We start from the raw sequence: 18,454 nt of genomic DNA on the forward strand, positions 1-18,454 counted from the left end.
AGTAAGGGAGGGTCATTAAGGACGGGGAGAAGGCTCAGGAGGCTGATAAGGAAGGGAAGTGGAGGGAGCTTCCTGAGAGCAGGGGCCTGCGTGGGCGCTGGTGCTCTGCAACAGATCAGGGCCACCGGCCACTTCCCAGGGAGGGGGCCAGGCCTCCAGAGTCCCTGCGGGCCTGTGGAGTGGCCACCAGTGAGCCTGAGGCCCCTTGGCAGGGCCAAGGCTGGGAGATGGCCCCGGGGGGTCTCAACCGCCTTTGCCTGCACCTGCTCTGCCCCCGCCAAGGCTCAGCCCCCTGGAGAAACAGGCAGCAAGCAGGGGAGGTGCCCTGGGCCTGCCCAGCACGCCTGCCCAGCACGCCTCAGCCAGAGCAGGGTGGCCTTTGCCTCTTGCTGGGTGGAAAGCCAGGGTGGGTTCCTGAGCCTGCCCTGGGTGAAGGCGGCCCCGGAGGCTGTATCGGGACATCTGTGCTCCCCTCCTCACCCTCTGAAGGCTGCAAGACTGAGGTGCACTGGTGCCTTGCTAAGGTGTGAACGAAGGCTGGTGAAGAGCTGGTTCATCAGCACCCACCCGTGCCCCCCACCCACCTCACCACCTCCCAAGAGACCCAAGGAGCACATGCTCTGGCCTTTGGCCTCTTTTGAGTTCCATGAGCTAAAGTGATTTTTAGGGGAAAAAGTGTTCTTTCTAAACAGCCACTTTAGACCAAGGACACTTTGCCCTAGAGCACCCGGGCCTGGAGGATAGTGTGTAACGGAGACTCAGTAGCTCCCATGTCCAGCAGGCTAGGCAGTGTCCATCATGGGGTCACAGAGGAGGTCTGTCTAGACAATGCAATGCCCTTGGCCTGGGCTACACCATGGATGGACCTTTTGCTGTGTGCAACAAGCCAGTCGCAAAGGGACAGATGCAGGTGACTGCACCAGGTGAGGAGATGGGGCCCGGTCAAGATCATAGCGGAGAGGTTGTCACCAGGGCTGGGGGAGGGGAGGAGCCGGTGTGAATGGGTGCGGTTTCAGCTGCGGAAAACAGGAAGTTGTGCAGAGGGCTGTGGTGGGAGTCACAGGGCAAATGTGGATTAAGTACATTAAGTGCCACAGAACTGAATGTTGAATCATGGTTAAAATGGTAAGCTTTGAACTGTGTATATGTTTCAGCAGTTTTTTTAAAGTAAAAAAGAAAGGTACATTGTTCCCAGAGCAGCTGCCAGGAAGCAGGCCCAGCGCTGGGCCCACATTGAAGCCAGGTGCCCGCGGCTCGGCAGGTGGGGGGGTGCCTGGTTCTGGGCTGCACAGTCCTGTGTGGTCCCCTCATCCCAATGCTGTCCTCTTGAAATCCAAGGTTCCCTCCCTGCCCCAGGCCACCTAGCAAAGAGGAGAGCCCTGGAAACTTGGAGGCCATGAACTCTGAGTCTGTTTGTACTTATCACAATAGAAGCCACGGCCCTGGAGACCCACTCTCTGTCCGCTGCTTCATATGTATTTTTAGTGTTCAAAACAAGCCTGTAAAGTAGGTATTCTTAGCTCTCGTGTCTGGAGAATGCTTTGGGGAGGACTGTGGTGCCTGTGTGGGAGCTCCAGCCTCGTAACGTGGCCTCATTTGGACAGTCTCTGCAGAGGTCAAGTTAAAAGGCATAGTTAGGGGCTGGGGATGTGGCTCAAGCGGTAGCGCGCTCGCCTGGCATGCGTGCGGCCCGGGTTCCATCCTCAGCACCACATACCAACAAAGATGTTGTGTCTGCCAGAAACTGAAGAATAGATATTGAAATTCTCTCTCTCTCCAAAAAAAAAAAAAAAAGGCATAGTTAGTGTGGACCCTAAGGCAATAAGGGTCCTGTCTCATGCAAGGGAAATTTGGACTTCGAGCCAGACGCGCATTGGGGAAGATAGTGACCAAAGGCACAGGGAAAGGATGGAGCTCTACAAGTCCCAGAGAGAGGCACAGACCGGAGCCTCCCCTCAGCCCTCAGCCCTGCCCAACTCCACAGACTCCCCCCAGAGCTGAGGCAGTCTCTGCTGTGCCAGCCGCCCAGTCTGAACAGTTGGTTATGGCGGCCCAGGCCAAGGGACACAGCGGAGTGGAGGCTGGGCGGGGTGAGGGAGGGGCCAGGGGCCCTGAGCCAGCAGGCCGCAGGGCAGAGCTTCACACCGGATCCAGAGGGTGTTATCAATATCCAGCAGCTATTTCCTGGGCAGCGGCTGGGGACCCCGGTAGGTAGCTTTTGGCAGTCATTGTGGTGTAGACACTCACTGACTCAGGAACCCAGAGGATGTGTGCAGAGTTGACACCAGCTCTCCGGAGGACACAAACCACCTCCAGAGTGATGCTGCCTGAGGTGGGCAGGATGGGTGTCCACGTCCTTCCCCCCACACTACTGACCCTGTTCTTATAGACATGGCTGTCTACGCTCTCGGAAACCACTAAGACGTGGCGACCATGTCCTCTTATAGAAGGTCTGATCTCTCCCAGTTTCTTTGATGTCCTTTATTTAATTAAGACAATTAGGTAGGGGGAGGGGGAACAGAAGCCATTAATAAGATAATTGAGGGGAATAGCCTATGCCACTTGTGGTGGGGGCAGTGGATAAATGAGCCATCTAATAGCTTCTGGGGTAAAAGTCCCCTCTCCTGTGCACACTAGGTCATAACATAATGAAACATGTGTCTTTGAGTCAAAACAGGATGGAAAGGCATCTTACGTCTGCCCATGGGGCTCAGGAGACCTCAGGGCACAGCTTTACTCCGTCTGCTAAGGCTGGGAAGGGAACGTTCCTAGGAAGAGGCGGTGTCTCTGGACATGTCTTCCCTCCTTTACCACGGCCTGTTGGTCCACTTCCACCCGGGTCCCTCTGGGGGCCTTTCGGGCAGCCTCTCTGTAGTGCCGTCTTTCCCATGCCCACCACCTTGACTTCAACAGCCACCACCTCCGAGCTGGTCTCCAGTGAAGCTGAGGCCTGAGGTGCTCCCACGGCAGACGTGAATGTTCTGGGGGCAGCGTGCCAAGTCTTGACCAACACGTGGACAGCTGTCTGGCAATTGGGGGATGGGAGGCAGCAAGATGCTCCACTTCTCTGTGGACAGGATTTTCCGAGGTGGTGAAGGAAATGGTCTTTATTGAAGTTGGCCATGCCCAGTGTGAGCAAAGGAAGGGCCACAGGACAGACCACTCTTTCCTGTGGGTGCTCAGCAAGGACTTCACTGGACGTGGAGGTGTGTGGAGGAGGAGGGCTCCACCATACTGGATCCAACAGAGAAGTCTCTGAGAAATGCTGGGCAAGTGGACGCTTGCAAAGGAGGGTCAAGGCCCCAAAGAAACAAGTCGTCCTGTGTGGCTCGTGAAGAACAATGCATCTTTCTGGGAGGCCAGGCCGGATCCAGCCTCCACAGCTCCATGTGGCCCAAGAGCACAGGAGCTTCACCAGGCTGGGGGGCACGGCGCTCAGCAGGGTCTAGCCAATGATGTGCTGGCTGCTGTGTGTCTCAGAGGGCGTGGAGCACCCCAGGAGCACCCCCTACCTGCAGGCATTTGTGTCTATCCTAAAAGTGGACAGTGGCTGACCACAGAGGGGATGAAGGACAGGAGCACTTGCCAAGGTCCTCACATCCTTATCAAGAGCCCTTTCCCCATAACAGGAGGGTTATCACCCGGTCATACCCAGAACAGAGAGAGCCTACACATGGCTGCATTTTCTTCTACTTTCGACTGAACAGGGATGGCTCAGTCCCTCCGCTTGCCTTCAGGTTGAAGAGATGCTAATCCATCTCTGTGCCTTTTGTTTTCTGATGTGGGGTGCCTTCAGGGCTGCACTGGGGGTGCTTGTGATCCTCGGGACGTTTCTGTGGATTTTCCTGTGTGCTGCGTGTTGGTGAATTATGATCTACTAAAAGATTCTATTTTTATAGAAAAGGCCACACTTAAGAAATAAGATATTTATATCCGCAATTCATAGGAAAAAATTCAATATGAACAGTAGAACTTTACCAGGATGTTGCCTGTCTTAATGTAATTTCTTCTAAGTCTATATCAAATGTTTTAAAACTTTAGAAAGTTTTATGTTTATTGGTACTCATAATAACTGGAATTTGACCAATAATAATTTTCCTGAGATAAGAACTTAGAGAATTTAACAGGCCAATAGACAGATACATAAAATATCAGAGTTAACATGTAGATCATTTTTTTTCCTGTCTCTCTCTAAATGAGGGCAGAGGAAACACTCAACAGGTACATTTGTGTAAGTCAGCTATTATTTGTAACAAAGGAATCTGTAATTCGTTAGCAGAGGAGTTATTTAAAAGCATCATACATATTTTTAAATGAATGGCTAATATTTAGAAAGTAAACAACAATTTTCTAGTTTATCTGTTTCAGTTCATCTAGAAAACTGCACGTGTGAATCCTGTTACTAAATTGATTTTGGTCTCCAGGGCAGCTTTCAATTACTTCAACTGTTTTTCTTTGGTCCAGCAAATTGGCTACACATAGGGATAGTTAATTGGGTCTAGGAGGATCTCAACTTCTTCGCTTAATTCTATTTTCAAGAGTTAGAATTCTTTATTAAATCAGTTTATTCTTACCAAAATCTGTACTCATTTCCTAGGTCTGCCAGAACAAAGTTCCACAACTGGGTGGCTTCAGACAACAGCAGCTGGTCCCTGTTCTAGAGACTAGAGTCCAAACCCGCGGTGCAGGAGCACGTAGCAGGGAGCCCTCCTGGCTCCCCCCCCCCCCCCCCCCCCCCCCCGGCGGTTTCTGGCTTGTGGATGCACCACTCCAGGCATGGTGCTCACGTGGCTCTGCCGCTGTCACGTCAGCTAGCCCGTGCCTGCGTTCATCTGTATGTACATGGCACACACATAGGAGTTGGAGTGTTTCAACATAAATGCTTATGCAAACAGGAGCCTCTGACAACCTTCAATGACCCGTGATAGGAGTCAGTGTTCACATCTAGCCACCTTCCTCCCTCGGATTGGACTCAGACTCCCTCTCAAAGGTGAGGCTTCCCGACCTTTCTGCAGTTTAGAAGCTCTGGTGGGTCTTTCGGAAGTTTCACGGGCTGTTGCCCTCGGGCCTCAGACCCACACTTCTCAGGACCCCGGCTCTGCCTGGTGAAGCAGAAGCCAAAGGAATGGTGTCCAGGCACCTCCTCCAGGTGGGTCTCCCCTGACAGGCACGGCGCAGACTTCCGAGTCCAGGCTCTCCTTCCTCAAAACCCTGCCTCCTTCCTGTTCAAGACACGGGATTTGACATTTTAAAATTGGTTCTTTCTGTACCAAATTATGACCTTCTAGAGTCACTAGAATAAGAATGTATTGAGCTGAGCCTTAAAGGGTCTTGTATTTGGGGTCTCACAGCTACTGAGACCAGGGCTGTTGGCCAGGTGCATGTGGGGCCGGGCAGAGGTCCACACAACCTGGTACAGTCTAACTCAAGAGCATCTGCCTCTCAGGGACCCCACTTTTCACACCTCCCCAGTGGGAGGAGTCAGTGGAGTCGCTGAGTCAGGCAGTAACACACCGCGCCCACTGGAACTCACTGGGCCTCCTCCACCTGTGTCTGGCTAACCTAACACTGTGCAGGGGAAGGAGCTTCCTGAGCTCCCTATTCTTAAACCTTAATAGACATCAAAAGTTTCAGAGAATTTATTGGAAGTCTCTACCTTGTATCCTTACAAACAATGTTGCCAGTACTGACCCACCTGATGGAATAAATGGGATATGTTTGACATGTATGTACCAGTGGCTCTCAAGGTTGATTCTTCTGGTTTCCACAATTCCTTTGTCATTTCAATGTCACCCACATGCCGACCTTTTCCCTTCCACCTATTAAGATGCAATTTGTATGTACAGCGCACTCTTCCTCACAACGATTAAGAGACTGAAAAGAACAACTTCCCCAAGATCACAGTTAGAAAACAAGTAGGAAACCAGGTTCTCTGGTCTGAATCTGGTGCTCTGAGAGTCACGCTGTCTGTGCAAAGCCCCTTTCCCACAGCTCCCTGATCAATTGCTCTGACCATAATATTAGCTGTCCTAGCAACAACACCAGCAGGACCACTGAGCCAGCTCCACTCACCCCAGGTCTTCCAGGTGAGTCAAACTGCTGGGGTGGGACATTCTAGCTGTATCAGGTTGGTTTTGTGGTTTATTCTGGCAAATTCCTTGCTCAGACTTTGAGGAAATACACCAAGAAACGTGCCTGACAGTCATGAGTTGCAAAGGACCCCACTGCTGTGATTTCCCCACTCACTGGGGTTTTTCCATGTGACCTAAACCCAGGTTTCAGGTCGGTCAGAGGCCAGTGGGAACTGTCCTCAGAACCCTGCAGACATCACAGATGGAAAATCTGCCTGCAGGGTTCCGCCCAGTCCCGGAAGGGCAATCTCCAACAATTCCACGCGGCACCCGACCACCCTGCCCCGTCCCAAGAGAGGCCTTACCGTTTAACGACTCCCCACAGTGGTAAATTTCCCTTTCATTCATTTGCTTATTACATTTGGGAAAAGTTTTCAAAAACAATCTTTAATGAAAATCTGAACTAAAAATTTTTAAAATAAAATAGTTCTTGCTACTTCCTATTCATGGAAAACCCTGTGTTCTTAAAATCAAAGTGATTTCCTTGGGCTTCTTTGAACAAGGAATACTGTCTTCAGATGCTCTGGTGGGAAGGAACACACTTCAAGAGCAAGCTGAAGAGTTGTGCCCTGTGGCATGCAGGTCACACATGGGTCACACACTGTCTACTGACATGGGATGCTGCCCACTTGTTACCCAAGTGCTCCCTCCTGCACGTCTCTCCAAGCCTTCTTCAGGCTTTGCTGCACGCGTTGGGGACATTATCTTGCCCCGCATGGAAGCCAAAGTGGTGATCAGAAGGCGGATTTCAAGGGATGCATCCTCCATGTCTGTGGGTTCCAAAATCCCCAGATGCCACAGGCCAGAGGCCAGTGTCTCTGTGGCCTTCCCTCTGCACAGCTAGGAAGTTGTCTTCTAGCTTTATGTCTGTGGCAGATGTCTTTCCTCTGGTCCCCAATGGAGAACAGGAATATCTAGTGTTGCATGGAGTGAAAACGGATCCCTGCACCTCCTGTCAGCCCATTACGGCTGGGATACCCTTGACAGAGAAGATGTCCCAAGACATCAGACTTGGTCACATCTTAATTGGAAGAGCTGGCCTCCCTCAAGGTCCTGGTGTGAGGTCACAGACATGCATGCATGGCTCTGGCCGAGTGTGGGTTGGCCGTGCACACTACCCCACACCCACGGGCACCATCCGATCTCTTTCCCCTCCAGTAGGGCCTCATTCTTACCTCCAACCCCCACCTCTGACAGGGCCACCAGGCAGGGGGTTAAAACAGCAGGTTTCCAGGCTCCCCAGACCACTGACTCAGTCTCTGGAGGATGGAGCAGGGAGATGTAACCACCTGACCACCAGGGGCCATCAGGGGCCGTCAGGGGCCAGCCCTCTGGCCGTCCTCCCCCTCAACAGCAGAGGCATCTGAGTTGGTGCCACAGGACAAGGCCAATAGAAAACCCAGGAAAGGAACCCGGTGGGGAGCACTGGAATGGCACAAGTGGCCCCCAAGGCGAACCAGGAACATGACTCAAGGAGTCTCCTTAAAAGCAGGGCCTGGCCCTAATCTCCATCATGTGGGATTAGGCCCCAACTTCCTTAATAAGACTCCTAAAGCACAAGAATAAAAACCAAGAATCAATAAATGGGATGGACTCAAACTAAAAAGTTTCTTCTCAGCAAAAGAAACAATCTGTGAGGTGGACAGAGAGCCTACATCCTGGGAGCAAATCTTTACCCCTCACACATCAGATAGAGCACTAATCTCTAGGGTATATAAAGAACTCAAAAAGCTAAGCACCGAAAAAACAAATAACCCAATCAATAAATGGGCCAAGGACCTGAACAGACACTTTTCAGAAGAGGATCTACAATCAATCAACAAATATATAAAAAATGCTCATCATCTCTAGCAATCAGAGAAATGCAAATCAAAACTTACTCTAAGATATCATCTCACTCCAGTCAGAATGGCAGCTGTTATGAAGACAAACAACAATAAGTGCTGGTGAGGATGTGGGGAAAGGCACACTCACACATGCTGGTGGGACTGCAAATTGGTGCAGCCAATATGGAAAGCAGTATGGAGATTCCTTGGAACCTGGGAATGGAACCACCATTTGACCCAGCTATCCCTCTCCTTGGTCTATACCCAAAGGACTTAAAAACAGCATACTACAGGGACACAGCCACATCAATGTTTATAGCAGCTCAATTCACAATAGCTAAACTGTGGAGCCAACCTAGATGCCCTTCAGTGGATGAATGGATGAAAAAAAATGTGGCATATATACACAATGGAATTTTACTTAGCAATAAAAGAGAATAAAATCCTGGCATTTGCAAGTAAATGGATGGAGTTGGAGAAGATAATGCTAAGTGAAGTTAGCCAATCCCAAAAAAACAAACACTGAATGTTTCCTCTGATATAAGGAGGCTGATGGGGTAGGGAGGGGGAGCGTGGGAGGATTAGATGAACTCTAGATAGGGCAGAGGAGTGGGAGGGAGAGGGATCGGGCAGGGGATTAGCAAGGATGGTGGAATGTGGTGGACATCATTATCCAAAGTACACGTATGAAGACACAAATTGGGTGTCAACATACATATACATATAGAGATATGAAAAATTGTGGTCTATATGTGTAATAAGAATTGTCATGCAAAAAAAAGTACATGTATAAAGACATGAATCGGTGTGAACATACCTTATATACAAAGATCTGAAAAATCATGCCCTATATGTGTAATAAGAATTGTAATGCATTCCACTGTCATGTATTTTAAAAAAATTAAAATCAATTAAATTTTAAAAAGGATTTAAAAAAGTGTGAAAAAAAAAGAAGAAGAAGAAGCAGGGCCTGGGGTAGACTGCAGACCTCAGCTCCCGCCCGACTGGCGACGTGGCAGTGCCTTCTCCACCACGGGGCAGGCAAACCTAGGGACAATCTGTAACCTGATGGGGAGTAACCAGGGTCTGTCGTCTCTGCAGCTCTGTGTGGTTCTTTCCATTTGTGTTTAAACTCACTCCTTGGGCTGGGTGTGGCTTGGTGGCAGAGCTCTTGCCTAGCATGTGTGAAACCCTGGGCTCAAGGTCCAGTACAGAAAACAAAACCTGGTCTTTTAACAACTTTGACCTGCTCAGCATCAGAACTGGCAGCTTCTCCCTGGCCACTAGGTGGTGCCACGTCCCCGGTCTGTGAAGGGGTCCCTGTGCCCCTTGAGCTGGAGACACCTTAGAGGGCAGAAGCTAGAAGGAGTCAAATCTAGAAGAGAATTTCAAAAGGAGCAAGAGAAAGGGACCAGAAACTGACGGAATCGGGAAGCCAGTCTAGCGGGGTCACGGCCTCCCTGAGATGCACCCCCAGGGGAAGCCCTTCACCTGAGCCCCCGGAGGGCCCCAGGGATGCCCCCTGCTGCCTGGCTCCCCCTTTCACACTTGGCCACTTGCTGTCCAGGGGCCCAGGTCGGAAGCGGGCCGGTCTCTGTTTTTCCACCAGGGTGGCTTTTCGGGCTGCTCCTTCCCCCGCAGGAAGCTGGGGCTGTTTACGGCCTCTGCATCCACAAAGGCCTTTTCCCACCGGACAGGCCTGGAGACAGCCGCCCGGTTGGCGCGGGCGCAGGGTTTACGAGGCCGGTCGTAAATCCCTCAGCACCGCAGGCGGGCTCAGCGGCCGGGCCACCTCCTTTCACCTCGTTCCCGTCCTGTGGAAGCTGATTTTCCGGGCATGTTGCTGTGACTTTTGACTTGGGGCATCCCAGGCTGAGGGCCTGGCCCGGGGCTGTTGCAGGAGCTGGCCAGGAGCTGGCCAGGAGCAGGCCTGGGACTGTCATCCTCAGGATGCTGGTGGTCCCGGGACAGACAGGAAGACCTGGGAATAAGAATGAAGACAGCAAGCCCCGCTTCCCTCAAACTCAAGTGTCTCCACTCGGAGGAACCATCATCTTCTTGTCAAACACGGGGTGGATGCTTGCGTGCGTCACCCCCTAAAACACAGGCTGAGGGCTCACCTGGCCTTTCTCCTGTCTCTGAAGGAAAATGAGCTGAAACCTAAGACCCAGGTTCAGGCGGCTCCTGCAGGGGCAGTAGGTGTGAGGGACTCTCACGGGCATGAAGGTCAAGGCCAACCTTCCTGTAACAGAAGACTGGTCCCACAGTCACTTAATCAAAGGTTTTCATGACACGGGAGACTTCAGAAATGGAGATCCAAAGACCCACGGACAGTGGTCCGTTTTGATGAAGAAGGTGCCTGGACGCGGAGTCTGGCTGGTGGAATGCAGTGGGACCCACAGGCCTGTCTATCTGAGTCTTGGTGGCCTCCGGCTCAGCCTTCCTTGCAGCTGACCTCACCAGCCACGGCAGGACCCTGTGGCACGGGGCTTTGAGGGAGAAGGGGCAGTGACCTTCCTAGTTTCTCTGCTCACCTTGGGGAAAGGAACTCTGGCTTCCCTGACTCCGTCTGGGAGGAGAGTGGACAGAGATGGGAAAGGGGAGATCAGAAAGACCTCTCTTCTGGGCCTCCCAGTCTCCTTCGTGGAGAGCATTCGGAGGCCAAGGCACCACAGCCTCGAGCCTTCAAGCTGCTCCAGCCCTCGCACTTGGTCCCAAGCCTCCCAGGGTCTCCTCTACCCAACCTGTGCCAGGGGAAACCCTCCTGGGAGCCACGCTCCTACATGCAGACAGAAGCCTCCTTCCTCCAGGAGCTCCGTGGGGGAAGCACATGGCAGCGTCCCAGTCACCCTGGATGGCGCTCATGAAGTGCTGCGGACCAGGCGGCTGCAACTCATAGCTCTGGATGTCCAGGGCCACGGTGGGTGGACTCCACAAGTGGCCCCATCCCTGCAAGCAGGGCAGGACACAGAAAGCTCTGGAGTCCCTTCCTCTTCTCAGAAGGGCACTAATCCCACTGGGAGAGCCCCGCCTTTGTGATCTCACCGAGCCTTAACCTCCTCCAGGAGCACCACCTCCATAAACCATTGAACTGGGGTGAGGCCTTCAACCCCCCAAAGTGGGGGGACACAACACTCAGTCCTAAGACTCCCATTACTGAGGTTTACAAGGACTGATCATTTTAAGGAAGGGACTGTTCAACCAGCTTTAGGGACAAGGAAACCTTCAGAAGAGACTACCTTAGAGGTGGGTTTTGAGAGATGAGTAGGATTTTGCCAAGGGGAAGTGCATTACAGTTAAAGGGATGCTGCCCAAGAGTTTAGGTAGTATCCATCTTTCTTAATCGTCAGACAAATGTACCCAATAAATCAATCATTCAAGATAGCACTTAACTCAGCCCTTCTCAGCATCCTCTGAGGACAGCCGAATCTGCAGAGTGACTGTCTGCTGGAATAGATTTTAGGGTTTCTCTAGACAGACAGACGAATGCTGAACTGCATTTAGAATGTCAGGGGAGAGATGCATATAGATTCTGGCAGTGCTAAGGGGCAAGAGAGTTAAAAGGGTCCAGGCTGCCTCCCTTCAAGTCTGCCTGGCACAGGCTCAGTCTATAGTTGGCCACGTGGAAAGGGATCCTGAGCTGGGCCTAAACCCAGGCATGGAGGGGGCACAGAGGGCAGAAACACGAGGGCTCTCGCCAGGGCCCAGCAGGGCCCAGCGGCAGGACAGGCAGTGGGGACAGCCCCGCACTGCGATGGAAGTCCTCACACCCAGTGTGGGGTTTCTTCAGCTGCCCACAGGCACAAACCAGGGCTCCGACAACAGAAATCTGTTTTCCGAGGTTCTGGGGGTGGAGTCTGGATCAAGGGGTCAGCCGGGCTGCTTCCTCCTGAGCCCCTCTCCTTGGCTTGTGGGTGTCCACCTGCTTGTGCCCTCAAATGGACATCTCTGTGCATGTCTGAGTCCGGAGTCCTTCTTCTCATAAGGACCCCAGGCTGCTGGACTGGGCCACCCTAAGGCCCTAATTTCACCTGATCTCCTCTACAAACCCCCGTCTCTGGTCACATTTTGAGACACTCAAGTTGAGGCATTTGGGGGAAGGGTGGAGGGTGGGGCTCAGGGGTAGGGCGCTTGCTCAGCCTGCTCTGGGTTCAATTCCCAGCACCAGAAAAATTCATAACTAAAATTAAAAAATAGATCAACCTGGGGAGATGCAGCCCATCCCTTAATCTCCACGATTTCAAAACCAAGTACGAGCGCCCAGACAACAGGTGTGGCAGGTTTGTTTCGGCTCTCCCAGCTTCAGGCCTGGGAAAGAGGGTGACCTTGTTAACAGACATCTTGAGGGCAGGAGGATCAGTGAAAGGCTGGGCTGGGCCAGGACGGGAGCAGGGTTTCAGTGTTAGGTGGGGCCAGAGCCCTGGGCTTCTGCAAACCTCCCCTCCTGGGCAAGGCTTGGCACCCCCTGCAGCCGCTCTCAGACCTTCTCCCCTGCTTCATTCCTCCAACAAGCCAGGCCCCCTGCTACCCCCTGGAGGGACCAGTCCTGAAGTCACCCTGCAGACAAGACAGAGCCAGGTTTCCCAGCGGGTTCTCCCAGTGGAAGGAAAGCTCAGCTGAGAAACGCTGAGATCCTGTGATCCGTACGACTGGGCCTTTCCGTGAGGTGACGAGGATCTCATGCCTGTCCTCTCACTTTCCCCTGGAGGAAGATTCTTGGTGATCAAGGAGGAGGAGAGCCACGTGTGGCATGGAGGAGACCTGGCCCTTTGTCAGGGCTGCCCTGGGTCCTGCTGCAGCCTTGCCGTGATGGGGGGGCATCCCTGCTTCTCCACCTGCCGCAGATGGTTAGTGTCCAGGCCCCGCTGCGTGGCACCCAGGAAGCAGTGCCTCCCACACGTGGGACGGCATCGGGTCAGGACGGTGGTATCAACTACCTGCTTGCCGATGGTGAGGGCCACAGGCCCAGTGCAGTGAGGCCCTGGCCAGGAGGAGCAGAGGTCAAGGCCAGTCCACACCCATTGGTGGCTTTCAGTGCCTGGCCTGGAAGCTGCATGGTGGGCATCAGCAGGTCGGTTTGCACCTGGCTTGGCCCCTTCTTCTCTCGGTGACTTTGGATGAATTGTTAAATCTGTGAGTTTCGTGTCCCTCAGCTGTCAACTAGGACAGATTTCTACCCCTCAGGTCTCATAAGGACTGATAGGACGATGGGACGATGTCCACCAAGCACGGCACCCGCAGCAGGGGAAGGCCGGGCCCTGAGCCACGTCCCTCTGCTTTCTGTCCCCGTTCTCCGGGCGGCCTTCACACCCTGCCTGGATTCTCACCACCTCCCACAGCACCTCCTCCTACCTCAAGCCCCTGCCCACCCACTGCCGCCAGTTGAGAAATGCCTAGGCCCACACTGTGGCTCTTCTCCTGCTCAGAGGTCCCCGGACACGTCTTCACCTGCCTGAGACGTGGTTTTCTTGTCTGTAGGGTGGGAAAGGCGATGCCTTCTTTACACAGTCAGGAGGTGACGCAGCTCACGGGTACGTGACGCAGCTCACGGGCACCAGCCTAGCTCAAGGCTGGACTGGGAACTGCTCCAGGCTAGGTGGTCGCCCCTCTTCCCCCAACAGCCCGCTTCTCCCCAGAAACCTGAATCCGTAACCCCCAGTGCGACTCTGGAGGCCTCTGGTCATTTCCTGGGCTGGTCACACAGCTGGCCTGTGAGCTGAAGGCTGAACTGATGCTCCCACTGAGTGGGGGCAGAGACAGTGCCAGGGCCTGGGCCCTGGCTCTGGGAGGGCAGGAGGCTGCTCCCCGTCCAGCCTGCAGGACTAATTGTGCCCTGTACTCAGGCCCCAGCAGCTGCAGGACAACCTCAGAAGCACTGTTTCCCTGTTATTCAGGGAGATGCCCAGCACCTGCCAATTCCTCTTCGTCCCTCAGGAGAATCAAGGAGAGGCTGGGAGCTGGGGGTGGAGAATTCAGCACCATGGTCACAGGTCACTTTGCTTTCTCTGAACACCCTTGAGAGGAAAAAGAAATGAAGAAGGGAATCAGGATGGGAGGGGGCTTCTGTGGCCCACCCTGTGAGGCACACATGCACTGTATTGACCAGTGTCCCTGCGCCCTGATGGCACAGCCCTCCCGGAGAGTCCCTGCCAGCTCTCAAAGCCTGGCATTTGACCTCTCGCCTCAGACCTCCAAGCGTGGGCACCAAGCCTCGCCAGCCGGGTGGGGTGGAGGAGGAGAGCTCTGTGGCCGGAGAAGGGCCCTTAGCGGTCACCCCACATGTGGGGAGACACACGTTCTGATTCTCTGAACCTCAGTCTCCCCCTGTAGAGGTGAGGACGCTGACGTGGGGCCCTGGCTGGCCTTGGAGCAGTCTCCTGCTGACGTGGCTTGGTCCTGTGGAGCCCAGGGGCTTAGGTGTGCACAGGCTGCCCAGGGCGCTCTGGTGGGGCCCTGGACGGCAGGGGGAGGCAGAGGCTGTGGAAGTCCCTCCTTAGGGAGGCACTTCTCCGTCCTTGAATGGCCACCAGGGGGTGGCAGAGCACCACTGGCCCAGGGGCTAACTCACAGGCTTCCAGCTCACTCTCCTTTTCCCACTCCCCAGGGACCCCCCCTTACCTCCAAGGTGGACTGCCCACCAGCCACGTGGCGTCTTGGGAAAGCCCGAGGTGGTCCTGGACCCCAGTGACCAGGGCTTTCTCCTCTTGAGTGTTGTCTCTGGAGTAAACACCAGCAGCTTCCTTATCTGCAGGCCTCTCGGCGGCTCTTGGAACTGAGCCGTCAGAGTGGCGCTGCACTGGACGTGACCTCAAGAGTCCTGGGCCACAGCAGCAGCAGGGGAAGCGTGGGCTCCAGGGTCAGATGGGCATCGAGGCCTCAGTCCCCTCCTGACCCATGGAGTGAGCTTCCTCTCCAGAGCAGAGGGAGCAGAGGGAGGCCGTGCAGCCCTGTGGCCAAGCTGCCTGGAGGCCTGAGGAGGGCAGGGCTGATGGCCCAGCCTCCCTGGGTGGGAGCCCCAAGTGACCAACCCTGCCCCTGACACCAAGCCACCTCCAGCCCCCAGGCCTCAAGAGGGACACCCAAGGAAGGTCTAGGCCAGGTCTGCTTTCTCTCCCAAGGCTGGAGGGGTGCGTCTCTGTTTCCTTCAATGCCCCCACGTCAGCCATTGCCTTGCCTAGAAGCCCACACTCACCTCCTCACCTCCTCGCCCCTCGGGGCAGGCAGGCCACTGCTGACCACCCACTTGTCACCTCTTCCACCGACCTCCACCTAGCTGGTCATTTGCTGGTGTGTCAAACAGCTCAGTTCCACCCAGCCTCTCTGCCCAGCAGCTCCACAGGCTCACGCACTGCACCCCCAACTCCCATATCCTCAGACCCTCAGCCGTGGGCAGGGCTGCCTTCGGGTCATGAAGCTGGTGATAAGAAGGCACACCTGGCTTTCCCATGACATGGGAGGACCTGGCATCTGTCCACTGGCACAGCCTCCCTGTGTTTCTACGACACTCCCTGTTTTTCCAACACTCCACCCTGTCCCCACCTGAGAAGACGGGGAGCCAGGCCTCCCGCCCCAGCGCCGCCGGCTCTCGGGAACAGTGGCAGGTGGCACTTTCAGATGATGAGATTTCAGAAGTAATAAACATCGTCAGATGTTTGGGGACTCATCTACCTCAGTCATTGTGAAAACTTGTATGCTACCTTAGACAGTAAATACTCAGTGAATGACAGGATTCTGAATCCTGGAGCGCTTACTTGAATTTGGGTATGGCCGAGCCTTTGAGAACTTTATCAACTGAAAAAACGATTGATCCCAGGTCAGAACTGCCTAGTCCATCAGAGACGGACACACCTGGCATGAGCATGCCTGTTAGCGAAACAGGTCGCTCTTTTCTTTGGTGGTGCTAGGATTGCTCACACTAAGCAAGTGCTCCACCACTGAGCTGCCTCCAGTTCAGAGGATGTTTTTATAAGAACAAATTTCGGTTAAGAGAGATGGTAACTAGGCATAAACTGATGCCAAGGACCATACAGAATGTGCCAATATTATCAAAGTCAGCAGTCTTCAAATTAACTGAGGCTTCAGGAGGCTGGTTGAGACCTTGCTGGGCCGCTGGGTGGAGGGGGAGGTCAGCGCCCACTAATTCATGGAGGGCCTCTTAAGGAAGGGTGGCCTGATGACTGCCCTCCACATCAAATATGGAGAGAGGCGATTCAGCAGACCCTGTGCTGTAGAACACATGCATCATGCAATTTCATGTCTATGAAACTGGAGTATATCCTGTGTGTGTGTGTGTGTGTGTGTGTAAATTAAAGACTCCTTACAATAAAGTCAGTATTTGGTTATAGCTGTTCACACTGGCAGACACCTGGTCATCCTTCTGTCTCTCAGCACCCACCAGCTCACCTTGGTGAGAGCTTGGTGCAGCCTCCTGCCGACTTGGATTGGTTCTTGGTTCTTCACTCTGTTCACAATTTTACCTCTTCATTGAACCATTTAGAAATGTATTTTCTAGGTAGGTATTACGCTTAACCTAAAGGGCCAAATTATTTACTAGATTACGAGAGTGTTTTTAACGACAACTGGGGGAGTCGTCTTTTCTTAGGTCCTTGTAAATTCCAGCTGCAACCAGGTCAGGCACCCCATTCTCTCACTGCCAGCACCCTGCACCCTGTCGGCAACCACCCTCAGTGGTTCTGAGCCAGAGCAATCCATCCCAAGGGATTTCCTTTGAGAAAAAATGAAAGGAGAAGAAAGAATTAACAAGATTTTAGTTCCTTATTATAAACATGCAAGAGCAACAGTTTCAATGATCACTATTTGGAACCAGTGGCATGTAACATTATTTGTAGATTTGAGTATCCATTTGTAAAATCTGTATCTATTAAACACTGTTTAAGTGTTTAGTATGTGCTGAGAATTGCCAGTTTGGGGAATTAAAAATTGGGACTAAAGTCCCTGCCCCTAAGTTATCTTGTATGCTGTGTCTGTCCAACAGAAATACAATGCCAAGCACATAACCAATATTAAATTCTCTTCTAATTACCACTTTGAAAAAGTAAAGTAGGTAAAAATAATTTTAATGTATTTTATTGAACACAATATTTCCAAAAAAGTATCATTGTACCTACTGAATATAAAGATTAAGAGAGTATTTAACATTGATTTTGTTCTTACTTTTCAAAATCTGGCATGCATTTTGCATAGGCAGCACCTGTCCCCTGCCCAGGGTTCTACAGCCCTGGGGGACCTGAAAGCTGGCTAAGGTGGGTGCGAGGTGGCTCATGCCGGAGGGCAGCAGGGGGAGCTGTATGTGGCACTCGCCCACTTAGTGGAAGGGGACTGTGGGGGGTGGTGAAGACAGAGAGGAAGTGATGGGGACAGGAAGAAACCAGCAGGTGCACTGGCTAAGGCCACAGATGGCAGGGTGGTAGAAAACAGCCCCAGGCATGAGGCCCAGGGCGGGGGACCACCAGGGGACCACCTGTGGGAACGAGACTGTGGGAGCTGCACATCTCAGAAGCTCAGGGGTCCAGAGATGAGTGACATGTCACATGTGGGACTAGCCACAGCTCCAGATGTCCTAGCCCCCAGCAGGGCCTTTCTGTACCCAATGCCTGAAGGCTGCGTGTAGTTCAAGCTCCACTGCCAATTTCCTGCAGACCACAGCTGACAGTTGTCAAATACACCAAGAAACAAAGTGACACAATAAAGTCAGAAACCACCTAGAAAGAGAGGGTGCAGGGATAGGGTCAGTCGGGAGACACAGTCAGGACTGCGCATCCAGTGACATCAGGAACACGTGCCCGGCATTTGTTCTGATCTCACACCCTTTATTTATTTCAACTGCTAGAAACAGAGGAGGGGACGAGATCCAAACACAAAAAGAATAATGATATTAGCACACGAGAAGAGGGGGACACGTTGTTTAGAGATGTAGCCGATTTCACAAGGTCTGCTTTGTGTCACATGCTCATGAGACCACCATACCAAAAACCTAAAGCAAAGCATCCTGAGCTCCAGGGTAAGGTGGAACCCACTTCTGGGCACATACGAGCTAAGTGAAGGATCGGCCGCGGAAGGGACAACCATGACACAGTTTTGGACAGCTCAACACCCAGCTTCCCACTGGACTTCTGGGGTTGCTACTGTCACAGCACAGAATGGCTGGGTTCATCAGGGTGGCTCAGAACAGGCTTTATGTAGGCCACACCATCTCATCCTCACGACACTTCTGTGAGGTTGGTACCAGCACATTACCTCCTTTCCACAACCACAGGAAACAAAGCCCAGGAACTGGGGCACTCGCCCAGGTAGGTCCTCCTGTGGCGGGCTGGCAACAGAACAAGGATTCCAGCCCAGCGGCCAGGCTCCCGAACCCTGCTGCACCCAGCCAGTCCTCCCTGTGGCTCCTCCACAAATGAGGTCAACAGAGGAATTATAAAGAGCCTCGTTTGACCACCTGAACAACAAAAAGGCCACTATTTAAGCTGCAGTGTC

This window comes from Urocitellus parryii, chromosome 14, assembly GCF_045843805.1.
Source record: "Urocitellus parryii isolate mUroPar1 chromosome 14, mUroPar1.hap1, whole genome shotgun sequence".
Classification (NCBI taxonomy): Eukaryota; Metazoa; Chordata; class Mammalia; order Rodentia; family Sciuridae; genus Urocitellus; species Urocitellus parryii.